This window comes from Anabrus simplex, chromosome 14 (assembly GCF_040414725.1).
Source record: "Anabrus simplex isolate iqAnaSimp1 chromosome 14, ASM4041472v1, whole genome shotgun sequence".
NCBI lineage: Eukaryota > Metazoa > Arthropoda > Insecta > Orthoptera > Tettigoniidae > Anabrus > Anabrus simplex.
In genome coordinates, this window is record NC_090278.1 from 64,019,639 (window position 1) to 64,039,461 (window position 19,823).

The window sequence follows — 19,823 nt, forward strand, 5'->3', positions numbered from 1 at the left end:
TTAGCCTCTGTGACATCGTCTTAGTTGCACCACATTTGATCTTCAACCTGTGTTTCGCGAAGGCTTAGCGGAAGCGTAATAGAGTTCACTAGAGCCTACACGTGGTTCTGGTAAAAGTTACTCACGATTTTTTAAAATTACATTTCAGTGTAGTCCGTTTCCGTGGTGTAGTAGTTAGCGTGATTAGCCGCCACCCAGGCCCGGACTCGATTTCCGGCTCTGCCACGAAATTTGAAAAATGGCACGAGGGCTGGAACGGGGTCCACTCAGCCTTGGGAGGTCAACCGAGTAGAGGTGGGTTCAATTCCCACCTCAGCCACCCTCGAAGTGGTTTTCTGTGGTTTCCCACTTCTCCTCCAGTAAAATGCCGGGATAGTACCTAACTTAAGGACGCGGCCGCTTCCTTCCCTCTTCTTTGCCTGTCCCTTCCAATCTTCCAATGCCTTCACAAGGCCCCTGTTCAGCATAGCAGGTGAGGCTGTTTGGGCGAGGTACTAGTCATTCTCCACAGTTGTATCCTCCGACCCAAAGTCTCACACTCCAGGACACTGCCCTTGAGGCGGTAGAGGTGGGATCCTTCGCTGAGTCCGAGGGAAGAACCTACACTGGAGGGTAAACCGATTAAGAAAGAAAGAAAGAAAGAAAGAAAGAAAGAAAGAAAATATTTCAGTTGTAAATCTCTATTTTCACAGGAAATTGAATCAGAGTTCAAAATACCGATTTTTAATTTTCATCCAGTCTGTGACAAGAGACCACTGGCGTTCTAACTCCTCGTTCAGTAATTAAATTATTATTTATATTTTAGCAGTAGGCTATAAATGATTGAAAGCTCACGACTAATACAGCATCGCAGCAAAACAACTTTCCACAGTACGTAAATTAACAGGCCTATAAATGCTACAATGAAATGCGATCGTAGTCCATTCACCAAAAAGAGATAAAAGGAACAAACTAACTTACCTCCTTACAGCAAGCTTGGCAGAAGACTACCCTTCCATCCGTAGTGAAATTGGGATCCCCTGTGATCCTCCGCTTCAGCCAGTAGGACTTACACACGTGGTTCTTTGCAATTACATTTTTTTTACGTCACGCCGACACAGATGGGTCTTACGGTGCCGATGGGATGGGAAAGGCCTAGGAGTGGGAAGGCAGCGACCGTGGCCTTAATTAAGGCTCAGCCCCATTATTTGCCTGGTGTGAAAATGGGAAACCATGGAAAACCATCTTCAGGGCTGCCGACATTGAGGCTCGAACCCACTATCTCCCGGATGAAAGCTCACAGCTGCGCGCCCCTAAGCGCACAGCCAACTCGCCCGGTGATTTTTCTTTGGGCATTGCCACAGATACAATTCTTCACAACAAATCACAACACGTTCTGAAGATGAAGCGCAAGGGTACGACAGTTCACATCGAGGAGGTATAAGGGATATGGGCTGTGCAACGTAGTTCGAAGTTGAATGGTTTTCGTATATGTCTTAGAAGGATGAAGGTCAAATTGTTCCTTGTTTCTCCTGACGGAAATTTCCCAAGAACTATTTCTGGTGACTTGCGAGAATTTCCATTTTTGTTTGTGGGGTAAACAGATCTTGAGAAATGAGAAGATAATATTGTTGAGCACATCAATTACAATATGATGCACTGGAAGAAGATCGGCTTCTTTAAAATAGATTCAAAAGGCATCAAATAGGCAATTATACTCCAAATAGGCACAAACCCCTGAAATAGGCATTTATAGGCACAATAAAACCAACGAAATCTAGCTTAAAAGACCTTAAAAAGGATGTATATCTCAAAAGCCTACGTTTCTGAACTCAGGAATAAAATTGGCAAATTCCCGTCTCTAGCTACGCGACAAGAAAATTTCCACCCGGCTGAAAGGAAAAGTCTACAAATCCATGGTCCGACCAGTGAGTCGGAATGTTGGCCTACAACTTACTAAGAAGCATGAGCAGGTTCTACATGGTATAGAGATGAAAATGTTATGTTGGTCACTGGCTCTCACGAGACTGGACCATATCAGAAATTAAGATGTCCGAAGGTGATTGGAAGATGCGACATGCACGACTTACATGGTATGGTCATGTCGTCCGAAGCCCTGCAGACTCAAATGATACAGCTCTCCAATTTGGTTCTGGAGGTTCCTGATCCCGGCTCGACTGCATCAAGGAAGACATGCGTCTTCTGGGCATCACTGAAACTAACGCCCTTATTGCAGGAAGTGGAGGATGGCATGTTTAAAATCGGACCCTGTACTAATGCTAGGAAAAAAGATTAATAATAATAATAATAATAATATATTGAATCTTCTGTTGATGCCTGAAAATCTTGTATATCGTGTTGAGGAAGTTGCATGTCTTTTCGTGTTAGCGTTCTCTTTTCAGACGTATTTATTTATGTACGGTACGTGAGATTTACTCTGCACTTTCGTTCCCATTTAAAACTGACCCTCCAAGTGATTGTGACAAGGCCATCACAATAAAAATAAACCGACAGGACACACAAGCTGGAAACAAGTTGTATTCTACTCGCCAGAAGGGGAGCTCGTCATAACGTGACCAGATGTGCTGATTTCCGCAGCATCCTACAAAAAAAAAAGAAGGGAAAAAAATCTCTAGGGTATGTTGCGTAACCTTGCAATATTTATGTAACAAACACACGGAACGAGTTGGCTGTCAGCCAAGGGCGTACTGAACGTGCCACGAGCCCGACTGCCAAAATAAAAATTCGGGCCCCCTCAAATTGTAAAAACTTATAATATACATTTAATTACAGCAGGTGGAAGTAATGCAATGTTATATTGTCAAGTTATATAAACAGAGATTATGTTCCTGTCATTTTCATTTTAGTTAACGACTTTTAGCATTTGAAATGATTTTGCATGTGTTACTAGCAGTTTTCCGCTGGCTCCGCCTGCGATGTACAAAGTATGCTGTTGTCCGTTACTATCCCCACGGTTGTATTTGCAAAGTTCAAATAAAGCGCATGATCTGCTGTGGTAATAGAATGTAATAGTATGTCAACAAAACACATGAAAATACATCACACAAAGAAATTGAATTAAACGTTCCTTGGAACAACACGACGCGCCGAACTGTTAAAAAGTCCTTCAAAGATCTTCGTCATGGAGACAAATGTACTCATAACTTTTCTCAGATTCTACCAATTTAAGTCTTTTATTACCTCGAAAGCGCTTGATCCACTGAATGTTTTAGACCGAAACGAACTGTTTAACTCAACTAGAACGAAGGATATGATTGCTTCAATGAGAAAAAATGTTGAAGAAATGAGACGTCAAATTGAATGTGCACTCATAACTTTCCTCAGAATCAACCAATTTGAATAGTTAAGAGCTAAAATGAAAGAGCTTGATCCACTGAGTGTTCTTAGGTCAAAACGAACTCCGTACCTCAATTAGAACCAAATATATGATTGCTTCAAAGAGACAAAAAATTGAAAAATCAAATAATTTGAGGAAGGCGGAAGTTAAGTGATTTATAGTACCTGATGATAAATCTGTGCATGAATACCTTTCAGTAAAAAATGAAGGAAATTGACCGGATTTTAGTTTTCATAATCGGACAAGTTGGCCGTGCGCGTAGAGGCGCGCGGCTGTGAGCTTGCATCCGGGAGATAGTAGGTTCGAATCCACTATCGGCAGCCCTGAAAATGGTTTTCCGTGGTTTCCCATTTTCACACCAGGCAAATGCTGGGGCTGTACCTTAATTAAGGCCACGACCGATTCCTTCCAACTCCTAAGCCTTTCCTATCCCATCGTCGCCATAAGACCTATCTGTGTCGGTACGACGTAAAGCCTCTAGCAAAAAAAAAAAATCATAATTTTTTAAAATATATAGATAGTTTTAAAAATTATCCTACACGCTATTTGGTATCCTAGAACGACATTAATTTATGTTTATTTACGTTAATTTACGCTAATTTATGTTGCAGTATGTATAATAGTGACAATCCACATATTTTTTAAAGCCATTCTGTGTTTGTATTTTTCAAATTGCAATAGTTTAAAAGTGCAGCATGATTGTGGTATTTTATTTTACGTTGCACAAGTATGACAACCACAACTAAAGCTAGGCTTAATTTCAGTTGCCAGGGCGTTGCTGTTTTACAAGATTTTGAAGCTGAGAAGAAGATAAGAGTGCAGTGTTTGCTAGGATTAAGGTCTGCAAAATATAAAGAAAAATCTTTAAGCAGGGACATGTCTGAATTAGATTCCGATTCATTGAACATAACTGAGGAAACAGATGTATGCACTGAATTTTCCTGTGTGCTAGTTAGAGTAAATGAAATAGAAGTAGACTTCGATAACATGTTTCCTGTCATTACATTTCTGGTCATGTAGCTTTTAAGCTAGCTAGTAAACTTAATTGCTGGTGCTGTATTTCAAACATATCAAACGAAGCAGTGGAAAACAACAGGTTTAATAGCTTAAACAGACATGAGTTATCGGTCCCGTTAGAATTGCTCTTAAACGTGTGTACAAGTGTATATGAGGTCTTGCATACCCTTCTTTCAGAGGAAGAATCAGAAGTGTGCATTGTTTCAGCTTACAAGGCAAAGAGTAATTCTCCGAGATATTGCTTCATTTTGTGTGTGTGGTTTTTAGCACAGACATTAATTGGCTATTATCACTAGGTAAGACTAAATACGGTAATATCTTGGATTTTTCGAAATGGTCTTTTCCTGTCATTTTCATTTTAGTTAACGACTTTTAGCATTTGAAATGATTTTGCATTTACCTAGTAAATCATTAATGTTGTTGTTGTTGTTGTTCTTGTTTTTGAGTCATTATTCCATAGACTGCTTTGATGCAGCTTCCATGCCACCCTAAAAACATCTAATTCCTATATCATGTTCGAAGTGAACAAATGTCTTTTCTTAAGAAAGGCCTCCCTTGCTTGTGCTAGTCTGCATTTATGTCCTCCTGACTTCTGCCATCATTTGTTATTCTACTATCCTAGTAACAATATTCATCTACTTCCTTTAAGACTTCATTTCCTGCCGGGCTGAGTGGCTCAGACGGTTAAGGCGCTGGCCTTCTGACCCCAACTTGGCAGGTTCGATCCTGGCTCAGTCCGGTGGTATTTGAAGGTGCTCAAATACGTCAGCCTCGTGTCGGTAAATTTACTGGCACGTAAAAGAACTCCTGAGGGACTAAATTCCGGCACCTCGGCGTCTCCGAAAACCGTAAAAGAGTAGTTAGTGGGACGTAAAACAAATAACATTATTATTATTACTTCATTTCCTAATCTGATATCTCCTTCATCAACTTCGTTCGACTGCACTCCATTACTTTTGTTCTGGATTTATTTATTTTCATCTTGTACTTCTCACCCAAGACTCCGTTCATACCATTCAGCAACTTCTCCAGATCTTCTGTAGTCTCAGATAAAATATCAAAATCATTGTTAAATCTCAGGGTTTTGGTTTCCTCTCATTAGATCGTAATTCCCTTTACAAATTCCTCTTTGGTTCTCTTTACCGCCTCTTCTATATAAACAATGAAAAGGAGGGGAGACAAACTGCAACCTTGCTTCGCCCCTTCCTAGATTGCTGCTTCTTTATCTAAGCCCTTGTATCTTATCACAGCACACTGATTTTGATACAGATTGTAGATAATCCTTCGTTTTCGGTATTACACAGGAACCTCGTTTATCGAGATTAAGTGGGACCGGAGGTGATACGGATTATCGAAAATCCGGATAATCTGGAAAAAATAAGTACATGTTATATAATAGATTAACATAGTTGTACAGTAATACCTTTTTCTCAATTGTACAAAACAATATAAGCACACTTTTCTTACTTTTACGATTTTGTTTTATGCACTAAAATAATGTGTGAGCTTTTTTCTGTTTTACATTTGTATATCGTTTGCGCGCAGCACGATCACGGAGACGTTTTACTAACATGAGTTATGCCGGTGTGGTTCCAGTCTGGGATAATAAATAGGCCACCAGTTTGTCCAACTGCATTGTTGCATTTCCATTCGTCAATGGTTTCATTTTCGAATTCACCATCACTCACGTCATTACCTGCCTAGGAAAAAGAGGCAATAATTTATTCATCTGGCATTATGCCGTAGCCTGAAATACAGTCATTTACGTCCACCTAATCAATACACATCACTTTACAAGTGAACTATTTAATTAAAAACATATTTAAAATATTTAGGAGCATGTTTCGTCTATGTTTGAAACTTCATCAGCCATAAAATCACGTGGTAGATTACAAAACTCAAATCAGAAACTGAAAAAAAAAATGTAATAAATAGAAGAATTCAATGTCTTTTTAAGGACTGATCGGGAAATGCAAAAGATATAAATATATATACATTACTTACACAAATTGACAACACTAATTGCAAAAACTTTTAGTCCATTAATTCCGTACGAGACGTTATGGCAGGCTTATCAATTTCAAGTTAATTTCATTTTTTAACATTGAAGATAAACGTTTTTGCAAGAAGTGTTGTCAGTTTGTGTGAATAATATTTGAATCTTTTGCATTCCCCAAAGAGTACCTAAGAAGACAGTTTTGTACCTTTAAAGGTGGTAAGGGATGGTAAAGACCAATCTTATTTTAATAGGGAAATAAATAGACTAAGAAGGAGGTGAAAGTTGGAAAGAAATACTGTAGTTAGAAATGGCTGTGGAAGTAAGGAGAAATTGAATCTAGCAAAGAAGTCAGCTAAGTATAACATGACCGGACGAGTTGGACGTGCGGTCAGGGGCGCGCGGCTGTGAGCTTGCATCCGGGTGATAGTGGGTTCAAATCCCACTGTCGGCAGCCCTGAAAATGGTTTTCCGTTGTTTCCCATTTTCACACCAGGCAAATGCTGGGGTAGTACCTTAATTAAGGCCATGGCTGCTTCCTTCAACTCCTAGACCTTTCCTATCCCATCGTCGCCATAAGACCTGTCTGTGTCGGTGCGACGTAAAGCCACTAGCAAAAAAGGATAACATGATAGCAAGCATAATTTGCAGCCATACAAATTTTAGTGAAAAATGAAAGGGTATGCATAGGTACTGTACCAGGAAATGATTATGGGGCCAGAGCATGGGAAGGATCTCAGGAAGTGTTCGGTTACTTATTGGAGCAGGTACAGAGATGGATAGTATGGCAGGGCGAATAATAGATGGTAAAAATCTTTTTTGACAATATTTATTGAATCGTCAAACTTAAATTTTCAAAAATGCAAAATAAAATATCGATGCTGTTGTATTCTGAAACATCCACTTGATTAGAAATGTCCAAAATAATCACTTTTTTGAGATTGTAAACACCCCACAGTTCATCTAAGATGGATTTAAATACCAAAATAGCACTTTGCACATTGAATTTCATTAAGTCCAACACTTGTGACGCAAACCTACAGTTCTTCTAATAATTTTCAACATAATACACTGACTGACAGAGCAAATGCAACACCAAGAAGGAGTGGTCAGAACTTTACGCCAATTGCAGGGTAGACTGACGTCACTGAGGTATGCTCATGATGTGAAATGCGCCGCTGTGCTGCGCACGTAGCGAACGATAAATGGGACACGGCGTTGGCGAATGGCCCACTTCGTACCGTGATTTCTCAGCCGACAGTCATTGTAGAACGTGTTGTCGTGTGCCACAGGACACGTGTATAGCTAAGAATGCCAGGCCGCCGTCAACGGACGCATTTCCAGCAGACAGACGACTTTACGAGGGGTATGGTGATCGGGCTGAGAAGGGCAGGTTGGTCGCTTCGTCAAATCGCAGCCGATACCCATAGGGATGTGTCCACGGTGCAGCGCCTGTGGCGAAGATGGTTGGCGCAGGGACATGTGGCACGTGCGAGGGGTCCAGGCGCAGCCCGAGTGACGTCAGCACGCGAGGATCGGCGCATCCGCCGCCAAGCGGTGGCAGCCCCGCACGCCACGTCAACCGCCATTCTTCAGCATGTGCAAGACACCCTGGCTGTTCCAATATCGACCAGAACAATTTCCCGTCGATTGGTTGAAGGAGGCCTGCACTCCCGGCGTCCGCTCAGAAGACTACCATTGACTCCACAGCATAGACGTGCACGCCTGGCATGGTGCCGGGCTAGAGCGACTTGGATGAGGGAATGGCGGAACGTCGTGTTCTCCGATGAGTCACGCTTCTGTTCTGTCAGTGATAGTCACCGCAGACGAGTGTGGCGTCGGCGTGGAGAAAGGTCAAATCCGGCAGTAACTGTGGAGCGCCCTACCGCTAGACAACGCGGCATCATGGTTTGGGGCGCTATTGCGTATGATTCCACGTCACCTCTAGTGCGTATTCAAGGCACGTTAAATGCCCACCGCTACGTGCAGCATGTGCTGCAGCCGGTGGCACTCCCGTACCTTCAGGGGCTGCCCAATGCTCTGTTTCAGCAGGATAATGCCCGCCCACACACTGCTCGCATCTCCCAACAGGCTCTACGAGGTGTACAGATGCTTCCGTGGCCAGCGTACTCTCCGGATCTCTCACCAATCGAACACGTGTGGGATCTCATTGGACGCCGTTTGCAAACTCTGCCCCAGCCTCGTACGGACGACCAACTGTGGCAAATGGTTGACAGAGAATGGAGAACCATCCCTCAGGACACCATCCGCACTCTTATTGACTCTGTACCTCGACGTGTTTCTGCGTGCATCGCCGCTCGCGGTGGTCCTACATCCTACTGAGTCGATGCCTTGCGCATTGTGTAACCTGCATATCGGTTTGAAATAAACATCAATTTTCGTCCGTGCCGTCTCTGTTTTTTCCCCAACTTTCATCCCTTTCGAACCACTCCTTCTTGGTGTTGCATTTGCTCTGTCAGTCAATGTATTAACACACACTTCCATGAATAAGTTGATAGTTCAAATAAAAATATTTGATCATTTGCTGTATACTCCTACAGTTCATCTAAGTTGAAAATAAAATAGTGCACTTGCAAACCCTAGAGTTCATCTACGTGAAATTGCTTGAAGTTATAAAAGATTTTAAAGATGAATTTACAGTTCAAAAACAAGACATGAAGTCTTCTTAAATTATTAGGAATAGCAAGCTGCAATTCACACGAAGCACTTGTATGTTGTTGGATGGAGCACTATGATTAACTGAGTGCTTTGTTAAATGTCAGTTAGTGGAATTACTCGCTCAAAAATCACCTGGAATCTGCTCATAAGTGTTGGTGAAGTGCTGTCCTGCGGCTTGGTGACTGGAACTTTCTGCAGCGTACAGCCAAGGCTCGAACTCAGCACCAGCAGCGTGACAAGTCCGTTCAATGAAGATACCACGTTATTATCCCTCGTCGACGTCCCTCGATGGGTACCATGATCGATGAAACCACGTTCGACGCAGCAGAATCTCACAACACTTTGCCAAGATTTCCGATGTTCTTTTGAAGATAATGTCGGAACACGGAAAGTTCAAATGGCACCAAATAATTGACTGTGGAGCTCTCAATTATCATTAAGTTTAGTACGATACAGCCTCCGTGGCTCAGACGGCAGCGCGTCGGCCTCTCACCGCTGGATACCGTGGTTCAAATCCCGGCCACTCCAAGTGAGATTTGTGCTGGACAAAGCGGAGGCGGGACAGTTTTTTCTCCGGGTACTCCGGTTTTCCCTGTCATCTTTCATTCCAGCAACACTCTCCATTCGCATTTCATAGCATCTATCAGTCATTAATAAATCACTTTGGGAGTGGCGACCCCATCGTACTAATAGCCTATATCTGCATCACTCATTCCATCCCCGACCCGGTCAATGACTGGAAAACAGGTTGTAGGTTTTCATTTAGTACGATACACTGGCACAAGTCTCAGTGCACAGTTCGAATTCTCACGTTGGTTTTACGGTGTTGAATATGTGACTTAGAATACCACAGTCTATGCTACAATATGATTCGTAAGTCAGGTTAATGAAGTAGTGACTTACAATCGTTTTTAACACGGAAAACACAGTTTTTCACACATACCCAGTTTATGGAATAAGGATTTAACGCTGTTACACTTCATAATAGTCACTGATTATGTCTTAGGTTCGACCGTAGAATAATCATCACAGTCCATAAAACACTTGAAAAAAAGTCATTATCAACAGTCTCTACAATAACACTGTTCATAGATTAAGAAGATTTTATGACTGAATTTGCATAACACGAGTCCGTACGACTTAATATTGACATAAAATGTTCTTAATATTCAGTTAGTTTCTCGTAGTAGTGATCGAAAGTTCGAGAAAATGCACGAAAAAATAGTCACATTTAGACCTGTTATTGGTTGAATGTTTAGTGTAATAGTATCTCACATAGTTCACAATTGTACTAGTATAGGAGAAATGTGTCTCAGAATCATTAAAATGGTCACAAATTAGAAGTTTAGTTTATCACACGTAATGTCTTAGAATACTGTCACAGTCAGTGATAAAGTTCAGAATTACGTGAAAATGACAAAGGCCACAATATTGTTAACTGGTAAATGAAATACTTGAGTCTCCAATTACACTTCAATTCACAATTTCTACAGTAACTTCACTCGGTTAACACACTCCTAAATATTATATAATGACGATTTAGTCTGAGAAAATTTTATAACACTTCATTCGTTACGACGCGGTAGAAACTTTACTTGTGGCTAGTGCTGGGAGATGCCTTTGCTGGCAAGATGTAGTGTTTACAGTGCGCTATGTCTTCTGGTATGGGCTAGAATAAAATTGTTACTTTCATTGACCTGTCTCAGTCTCTTCCTTGGCTTTGACAATATGAAAGTGGCTGAGGTATGAGTGATGCTAGTAATGCCATTCCTTATGCAGCCAGTCCCTGCTATGAATGGTGTGAAAATGTCACTCATAGGGTCGGTTGGTGCAGGCATTTCAGTGGGCTTGGCAGACTGATGTGCAATAGCAACTTCTGGCTCAGTGAGGAAAGCAATGGGAAACTACCTCACTCTTCATTTCCCTAGTACGCCTCTTCAGTGACACCTAGGCCATCTATGGCAGCTAATGGTGAACCTGTTGAGGATCCAACCAGCTTTCGGGCTGAATACCCAACATACAGTGCTGGGAGAGGAGGCAGTCCTCCGAGTAATTGAATCGGTTGTAGCAAGTGAAGCGCTCCACCGGTATTCTCCGGTACTACTGCGGAGAATTGCGGAGGTATACGGAGGGTGGCGGAGGAAACGGAGCGAACGTGCTCTGCTCATTCAGACAAAACACTCCTTCCTATCAGTTGCTGCGTGTAACTTGTGAAATTTCTGGCACCGTTACCTTCAATGTGAAGCTAATGCCACGAAAACCATCAGATGTTTGGAATTTTTTCGATGCAGAAGGCGATCAGAAGAAATCTGCCAAGTGCAAGTTATGTGCACGTAGTTTTTTTAACGGGAGACGGCACATCTAATTTATTTGATCATTTAAGGAGGAGTCATAAACAGTAAATGGAATGTCGTATGGCTTTTAGTGCCGGGAGTGTCCAAGGACATGTTCGGCTCGCCAGGTGCAGGTCTTTTGATTCGACGCCCGTAGGGGTCGTCATGATGAGGATGAAATGATGATGAAGACGACACATACACCCAGCCCCTGTGCCAGCGAAATTAACCAATCATGGTTAAAATTCCCGACCCTGCCGGGAATCGAACCCGGGTCCCCTGTGGCCAAAGGCCAGCACGCTAACTGAATCGAAGTTTGGCTACGGTATGTTTGTTTCTATAGATATGCAACCGCTCGACATTGTCCGGGATGATAGTTTCAGGAAGTTTGTTAACGATTTAAATCCGACGTATGAACTACCATATCGCTGAACTCTATCTGAGGTAGGTGGAAAATGAACTCATATTGCACCATTTATTGTACAGTATTACAATTAATTGCCAGCTATTTCCTGTGATCGACACCTATGTTATATTTATTTTTTCTTATGGATTTCTAGGCGAAATACATGACGAAGTACACAATAAGCTGAACATCGAACTGGCAGCACCAAAACATGTCGCTTTTATCGACTGACATTTGGACATCCAATAGACAAGACCCGTACATAACTGTGACTGCCCATTTTATATTAAAGGCGCCAATTGCACTGATGTCCGCATGTCTGGCAACGGAAATTCTGGAAGGAAGTTATACCGCGGAGCATATCGCTAGCCGCTTGTCAGACATCATCAATTCTTGGCAGCTGTCTGGAAGTGCCAGCAATGATCACAGATAATGCTGCAAATATGGTAGTTGCGGTACGAAAGTTAAATATCCGCCATGTTCCCTGTGTTGCGCACACACTTAATTTGGCCATAAGTGATGTGGTAAAGAGCACGTTCCCTTTTCGTACGCTTTTGGATACTTCCTCAAATATTGTCACGGATTTCAAGTAAGTATGTCACAACATAAGTAAAAGTAAGATTAGGGTTGTAAGTTTGGAAATGTTAAATTCAAGGTGTTGCCGAACTATGGCTTATAAAAAATTTATTTGCTCCAGGCCTTCTCGCAACGCTGTTAGTGTTTGTGTCCTAATGTTTCTTCTAGGCAAAGTACTTTTGCAAGCCATAAATTAAAACATCAGCAGTTAGAGTCCGGTGAGCACCCACTCCGGCTTATTCAGTACTGTTCGACCCGAAGGAACAGTCAGTTTGCCATGATGCGCCGTCTCCTCGAGGTAAAGGACCAACTCATAGTGGCTCAGTCGGAACTTGTGAAAGCGCCGCAAGCACTAACGGATGAGAATTACGAATACAGTGCAATGTATTGAAAACCCAGTATTTATGTAACATTTAAATATAATGTATGACATCAACTTTTTCCAGTTGACGAATGGTTGACACTGGCGTTTGATTGTTTGGTGTATGGCTGTGGCTCTGAAGTAATTGGGTGTATTTATTATGAGGCTGCCTTTTTATAACATACTTCTCTTTAATATATCAAAAAATTATGAATTATTGTTACATTAAGGCCCGGTTTCATCAACTCATGTTAGTACTTAACAAGGTGTTAAAACATTTTAACATCCGATTAAAGAAAATTTGCGTTTCATCAACAACTGTTAACATTAACAAATGTTAAACTGCGTATTAAAGTTAACATCAGCCATTTCCAATGTTAAATGGCTAACATTATCATTTAGCAACCTGTTCCAAAATGGCTGCTGTGAATCTCGCTTTCGAGGCGGTATTGCTCAATTTAGATCTTTTACAAAACAATCCTGATCGAAGAAAAGTTCAGCGACGTAATGACTTTGAAAATTTGACGGATGCGGAATTTCTTCATAGATACAGGTTATCGAACATAGTCGTTGCTAAGGTTGTTGACGAAATTCAAGTGAGGTTGGAATATCCTACGAAGAGAAACTTACCTCTTTCTCCAATGTTGCAGGTAGGCTACTGATAATATTACGATTTTTTGCTACTGGTTATTTTCACATAATGGTCGGAGACAATGCTGGAATTTCTAAAGCCACTGTTAGTAGAGTTGTTTGTCGAGTGTCTGCAGCAATAGCATCCATGAGAAGGAGGTATATAACATTCCCTTCAGTAGAAGAGCGTCAGCAAATTATCCGCGACTTCTATGAAATAAGCCGTTTTCCTGGTGTTTGTTCTAGGTGCAATAGCTAGCACACATGTAAGAATCCAATCACCTGGAGGCAATTGGGCCGAAATATATCGTGATCGGAAGGGATATTTCTCTGTTAATGTTAATGTTCAGGTGATTAGTGAGCCTAACCTCCAAATCAGGGATATACTTGCTAGGTGGTTTGGTTCTGCACACGACAATATTTAATAACTCCCATATCGGAGCACAGTTTGAAGTGGGACAATTAACGAAGTGATTTTCTTAGGTGACAGTGGATACCCGCTAAAAAAGTATCTGTTAACCCCATTGAAACCCTCGCGGACTTTTCTCACGCCTCGTCCTTTTCTTTTATCGTCAAGCCATCTGTGCGCTTGCACTCAATAACATATATATTTACTAATTAATTCGGGCCGATGACCTTCGATGTTAGGCCCCTTAAAACAACAAGCAAGCTAATTAATTCAATTAACAACTCTTTTTCGAAGAAGGAAGAATTAGAACTACGATTCCGTTTCACTTCACGCGCCATATTTTACAGCTGTACTCAAACAAAAGCGCATCGGAGCGCGCTGTAAAACAGCATATTCGTACCACTGCCTCCTTGATTCGCACCAGTTCGCAATATTGGGAGAGTTAACAGTCGATTAGTAAACATTTCACAAGAAAAGTTTGATGAAACGCAAGAAACCTAACAAGATGTTAAATTTTTAACTCCGTATTAACTAACTACTTGTTAGTATATATTTAACATGTGTTGATGAAACCGGGCCTGAGTTATGTATCGGTATTAGGCCCTATACGGTAGTTTCTTCATTCAAAGCAACACTACTAATATACATCTGTTGCTTAAAAACAGTACCTTACGTAACAGCCCAACGGCTTGGACGTGTTGACACTCTACTTAAAATAGGTCATACTGAAACAAACTACTCCGCTCCTACTGCTCCTTTCCTTCCATAACGGTTTTAGCGGAGGAAGCGGAGGCAACGGAGGTAATCGGAGATACCGATTCATGTTGCGCGAACAACTGCTCCGTTCCTACCGCTCCTTTCCCAGCACTACTTGCGACGTCTTCGCACAGTTTCAAAGGTGGCGTGCCAGATGCGACCGTGCCGCATGCGACCCGTGCCACTAGCGACCGCATAATCTCTAACCGTGCCGGATGCGACCGGCGTTGACAAACAAATTGTCATTCGATAAGTTGTGTCATCACCCAAGATAAGGTGAGCTAAACGAAGTGCAATGCCATTTCAATAAGTCCTATAAGCAGCTACTGCCCCTACTTTACATAACACTTCTGGGGGAAACTCGCTTTACAATACGAAACATGGTGATGCGTTTACGTCTTAACCGGGCGAGTTGGCTATGCGGTTAGAGGCGCGCGGCCCTGAGCTTGCATCCGGGAGATAGTGGGTTCGAATCCCACTGTCAGCAGCACTGAAGATGGTTTTCCGTGGTTTCCCATTTTCACACCAGGCAAATGCTGGGGCTGTACTTTAATTAAGACCAGGGCCGCTTCCTTCCCATTCCTAGCCCTTTCCTATCCCATCGTCCCCTTAAGACCTGTCTGTGTCGGTGTGACGTAATGCCACTAGCAATAAAAAAGATCCTAATTCCCTGAAATTATTTACGACTTAGGCCTACTTATTTATCGTGTCCTATAAATACCGGGAGAGTCCGAGGACGTGTTCAGCTTGCCTGGTGCAGGTCTTTCTACCTGACTCCCTTGGGCGGCCTGCCCGTCTGGATGTGGGATTGTGATAATGAAGTAGGAAGAGATGAAATTCGGTTTCGGCACGTAGCCTACTCCTCTCGAATAATACCAAGGGGTCTGCTCAATGCTTTACGTCGCCATCCGACGGCCGAATCACCATCAACAGCATCATATCCCCTCACTCCATTTGAACACTGAGAAAAGGTTTGGATTTGAATCCCGGCTTTTGGCATGCAATCTAGTGATTAGAAACTACCACCAACTTTCCTACCCTGCCGGCCAACATTCTGATGGTGAATTTTTTTTTCATCCATGCTAAGTGGCTCAGACGGTTGAGATGCTGGTCTTCCGACTCCAACTTGGCAGGTTCGATCCTGGCTCAGTCCGGTGGTATTTGAACATGCTCAGATACGTCAGCTTTGTGTCGGTGGATTTAGTGGCACGTAAAATAAGACCTGCGGGACTAAATTCCGGCACCTCGGCGTCTCCTTAAACCATAATAGTAGTTACTGGGACGTAAAGCCAGCAACATTATTATATTTTTCTTTCGACCAATGGCACTCGAACCTGCTAACAGCGGTGTCAGACCTTTATTTTAGAAAAGACCAAGTTAGCTACTTATAAGCAATCTGCCACTTGGTGACAGCCCTTAATGCAGATCAATAGGGAACATGCATGATCCGGGGTTTTAATTAAAAATATGATAATCTGATACAAAATTGCATGCAGAATTCAAAAATGTGATCAGAATGTACAAATAATAACTCCAAACATGATAAAAATCTACGAAACTGTCACGTCACGCAAGTACGCGATCTCATTGGCCTGACGTCATCGTACAGGTTGACTGAATTAGCAGACGAAATAACACGTAGTGTGCTGTGAGAAGCAGGATACACTTCGCGTATTTCTACTTTACGTTAGTGTCTAGTATGGTTAAATTCGAGGTCTATACATTGGATAATAATCTCAGTGGTATATTTTAGACTTAAAATGAATCCTGCGCAGACAGTGAGGCAGAAAACTTATAAATGGTGTAGAGTTCCGATGTGCTATTGCACATCCCAAACAAATTGTTTATAAACGTTCCAAAGACGCTAAAACTAGGGAGAAATGGATTTTGGCGAGCTGGAGAAATGCTGGTGATATATCGGAAAAGTCTACAGTTTATTTTTTTGAAGATTTTAACGTAAGATGAATTTGTTTGAATTTTCAAATCACTTTTCCATGTCAGCTGTTCTAGTGGTAAAACTTTAAATTTTAATGTATGATGCTTTATTTAAATGCTTCAATTACATCTTGGAATATGAAAGTAATAAACGGTGCATTAAATAATGCTGATTATTAAAGTATTCTCCAAACCTAACCTATGTTTTGGGTGATCCATGTCAAGATAATAAATCAAAGGGGTTATGAACCATTTTGACAGCTCTAATTCTACCAATATATCTTGGCATGGGACAGTTATGTATGTCTTTATTGAAGAGCTTAATTGGTAAAGAAATTTAAGGCTATATCTAAATACCCTATAATGTAACAAAGAATAGGCGTGTACGTCATGAAACGAAACGACGTGAATTTAACAAAAGTATAACTCTACACAAAATCAATGCTTGTCTGTTGGAGTCTTATAAGTTAACAATGCTCAATTATGATAATTATCATAATATTAAGGAAATAAATAACATAATTGATACAGGTGAAAATAGTGATGTAGGTGTTTAAAATATAATCCAACTTAGCCTAAGTTTTAGGTTATACAAGCCAAGTCAATAAACCGAAGGGTAAAAATACCGCGCGAGTTGGCCGTGCGGTTAGGAGCGCGAAGCTGTGAGCTCGCATCCGGGAGATAGTGGGTTTTGAATCCCACTGCCGGCAGCCCTGAAGATGGTTTTCCGTGGTTTCCCATTTTCACACCAGGCAAATGCTGAGGCTGTACCTAAGGCCACGGCCGCTTTGTTCCCATTCCTAGGCCTTTCCTGTCCCATCGTCGCCATAAGACCTATATGTGACGGTGTGACGTAAAGCAAACAACAACAAAATAAAAAAAATAAAGTCACAGCACCCAAAGACATTCCTGTATTGAGCGACTAAAATGTCACCAGGACACTTTTCTTTCCTGATATGCTCAGCTTGTTAAAAGCCAAATGTAATTAATGTTGGCTTCACGCCCCGCTAACTACTTCTACGATTTTCGGAGACGCCGATGTGCAGGAATTTAGTCCTGCAGGAGTTATTTTACGTGCCAGTAAATCTACCGACACGAGGCTGACGTATTTGAGCACCTTCAACTACCACCGGACTGAACCAGGATCGAACCTGCCAAGTTGGTGTCAGAAGGCCAGCACCTCAACAGTCTGAACCACTCAGCCCGACTTGTGAAAACTAGATGAAGTCATATTTACCTTTATCATGTTTAACTTTTTCCCTCCACAAAGATATTTAATTATCTTTCATGGGCCCCGGAAGTGGGTAGGCCAGTTGTCCCAACCATAAATATATATATTTTTTGGGAATGATAGATTACAGCCCTATAGTACTATGATCTTTCTTTCTTTCTTTCCTTCTTTCTTTCTTTCTTAATCAGCTTATCCTTCAGGGTTGGTTTTCTCTCGGACTCAGCGAGGGATTTCACCTCTACCACTTCCAGGGCAGTGTCCTGGAACGTGAGACTTTGAGTATGGTGATGAAACTGGTGAGGAGGGCCATTACCTCTCCCAGGAGGCCTCACCTGTTATGCTCAACAGGGGCCTTTGGAGGATGGGAGGATCGGAAGGGATAGACAAGGAAGAGGGAAGGAAACGGCCGTGGCCTTAGGTGCCTGGAGGAGAAGTAGGAAAATACGAAAAACCACTTCGAGGATGGCTGAGGTGGGATTCGAAACCCTTCTACTCAGTTGACCTCCCGAGGCTGAGTAGACCCCGTTCCAGCCCTCGTACTATTTGTTTTCAACTTTCATGGCAGAGCCGGGAATCGAAACCGGGCCTCCGGGAGTGGCACACATTAACCACTACACCACAGAAGCGGACTAGTACTATAATGCTACCTATATGTTTATGTTAGTGCTGAAATCCGATTTCTTACTTTACTAATGCTGAAAGCCCGAAAATGTAATGTTATTCTTTAATAGGGGAATCAGTCTAGAAGGAAATGTTGAAAGTGATGTGATATCTATCCAGATTCGTTGTTATCCTTATACTATGGGTTACAGTACATTGCACGTATATAAAAGACGCCACTTACAAACTTGCTTTTTATCCGCGAATTTCTGCGGCCACAAAAGTCACTATTTTTCAAGAATGATGACATCTACACATGATAGATTGTCTGATTGTGCTGTTTTGAACCTTTCTTCTGTCATTTTGAAGTTATTCGCGATCATGAATAATAAACAATCGGCTTTTAGCAACGGCTGATGCACAACGACTGGTAGAGCTCCATGCGGTCCTGGATCGTGACGTCACAGCGCGCCGCTTACGTCAGAGGCCGTTTCACTCGCCTTGCGGAAAGGCACTATTAAATATTTTTTTAATGGTAGAAAACAAGGCAACATACCACAATGTAATACGTTTACATACTATTTCATTGGTGTACTTTTCAAAAAAAATATTTTTGAAAATGATGCATGTTCCCAATTGTAAGTGATTGATGGGTCGCATGCGGCACGGTGCTTATCCGCTCGGTCGCTATTGGCACGATAATGGCCGGGTCGCATCTGGCACGTAACCATTTCAAAGTGCTCGAGTGTAACTTCTACGTCTTCGCGGATCGCGACGGAGTATACTGTCGTTCTGTCATAATCTGTATATAAAATAAGAGTTTTGTGTGTACATGTAAAATAGTATTCCTGTACCGGCCATGTCCTCAGTAAGAAGAAAAGATGCTTGCTTGTTGTTTAAAGGGGCCTAACATCGAAGGTCATCGGCCCGTAAGAAGAAAATGCACTTTTTTAATTTTCCTTCATGTCTGTCTGTCTGTCTGTACGGGTATCACGAGAATACGGCTGAAGAGAATTTAATGAAGGTCGGTATGTAAAATCGGGGAATGTTGCACTACAATCTAGGCTATAAATAATTTTATTCACACTGACTGAAATGTTACTTCAGGGGAAAGCCTAAAATTCAATTCAGTAATCTGTTATTAGTGGCGCTATCGATAAATACTCGTAACTTACGTTATACAGATTTAAATTTCCGATAATTTATGTCTTACACATTTTTACCGTACCGGCTTTCATAAGAGATATTCAAGAATTTCGATTTTAGTTGCTACGTCCATATCAATGCAGAGCCACGAGATAATGGGTGAACACATACCTGCCAACCCTTCCGATTTACCCGGAATCTTTCCGTTTTTTTAAACTCTTCTTCCGATTTTCCGATATTTTTTTTTTCCTTCCATTTTTCACCAATATAATCTCGAGTACGGTCAATACTCTTCCCCTAGGATAAATGATTGTGTGCTTGTGTAATTTACGCAACCTCGTTTTCAAGTGTATTTATTTGGCAAGTGTATCGTCCGTCTCCTTCCTGTATCGTTTTCCCACTCACTGCAGC

At 41.8% G+C, this 19,823-nt stretch overlaps 1 protein-coding gene across 1 annotated transcript in view; it reads left to right on the forward strand.

Annotated features, from left to right (window-relative positions):
* The window catches only part of LOC136885466 (uncharacterized), a 203,581-nt gene that overhangs the window by 19,279 nt on the left and 164,479 nt on the right, over positions 1–19,823 (forward strand). The window lies entirely within an intron of this gene.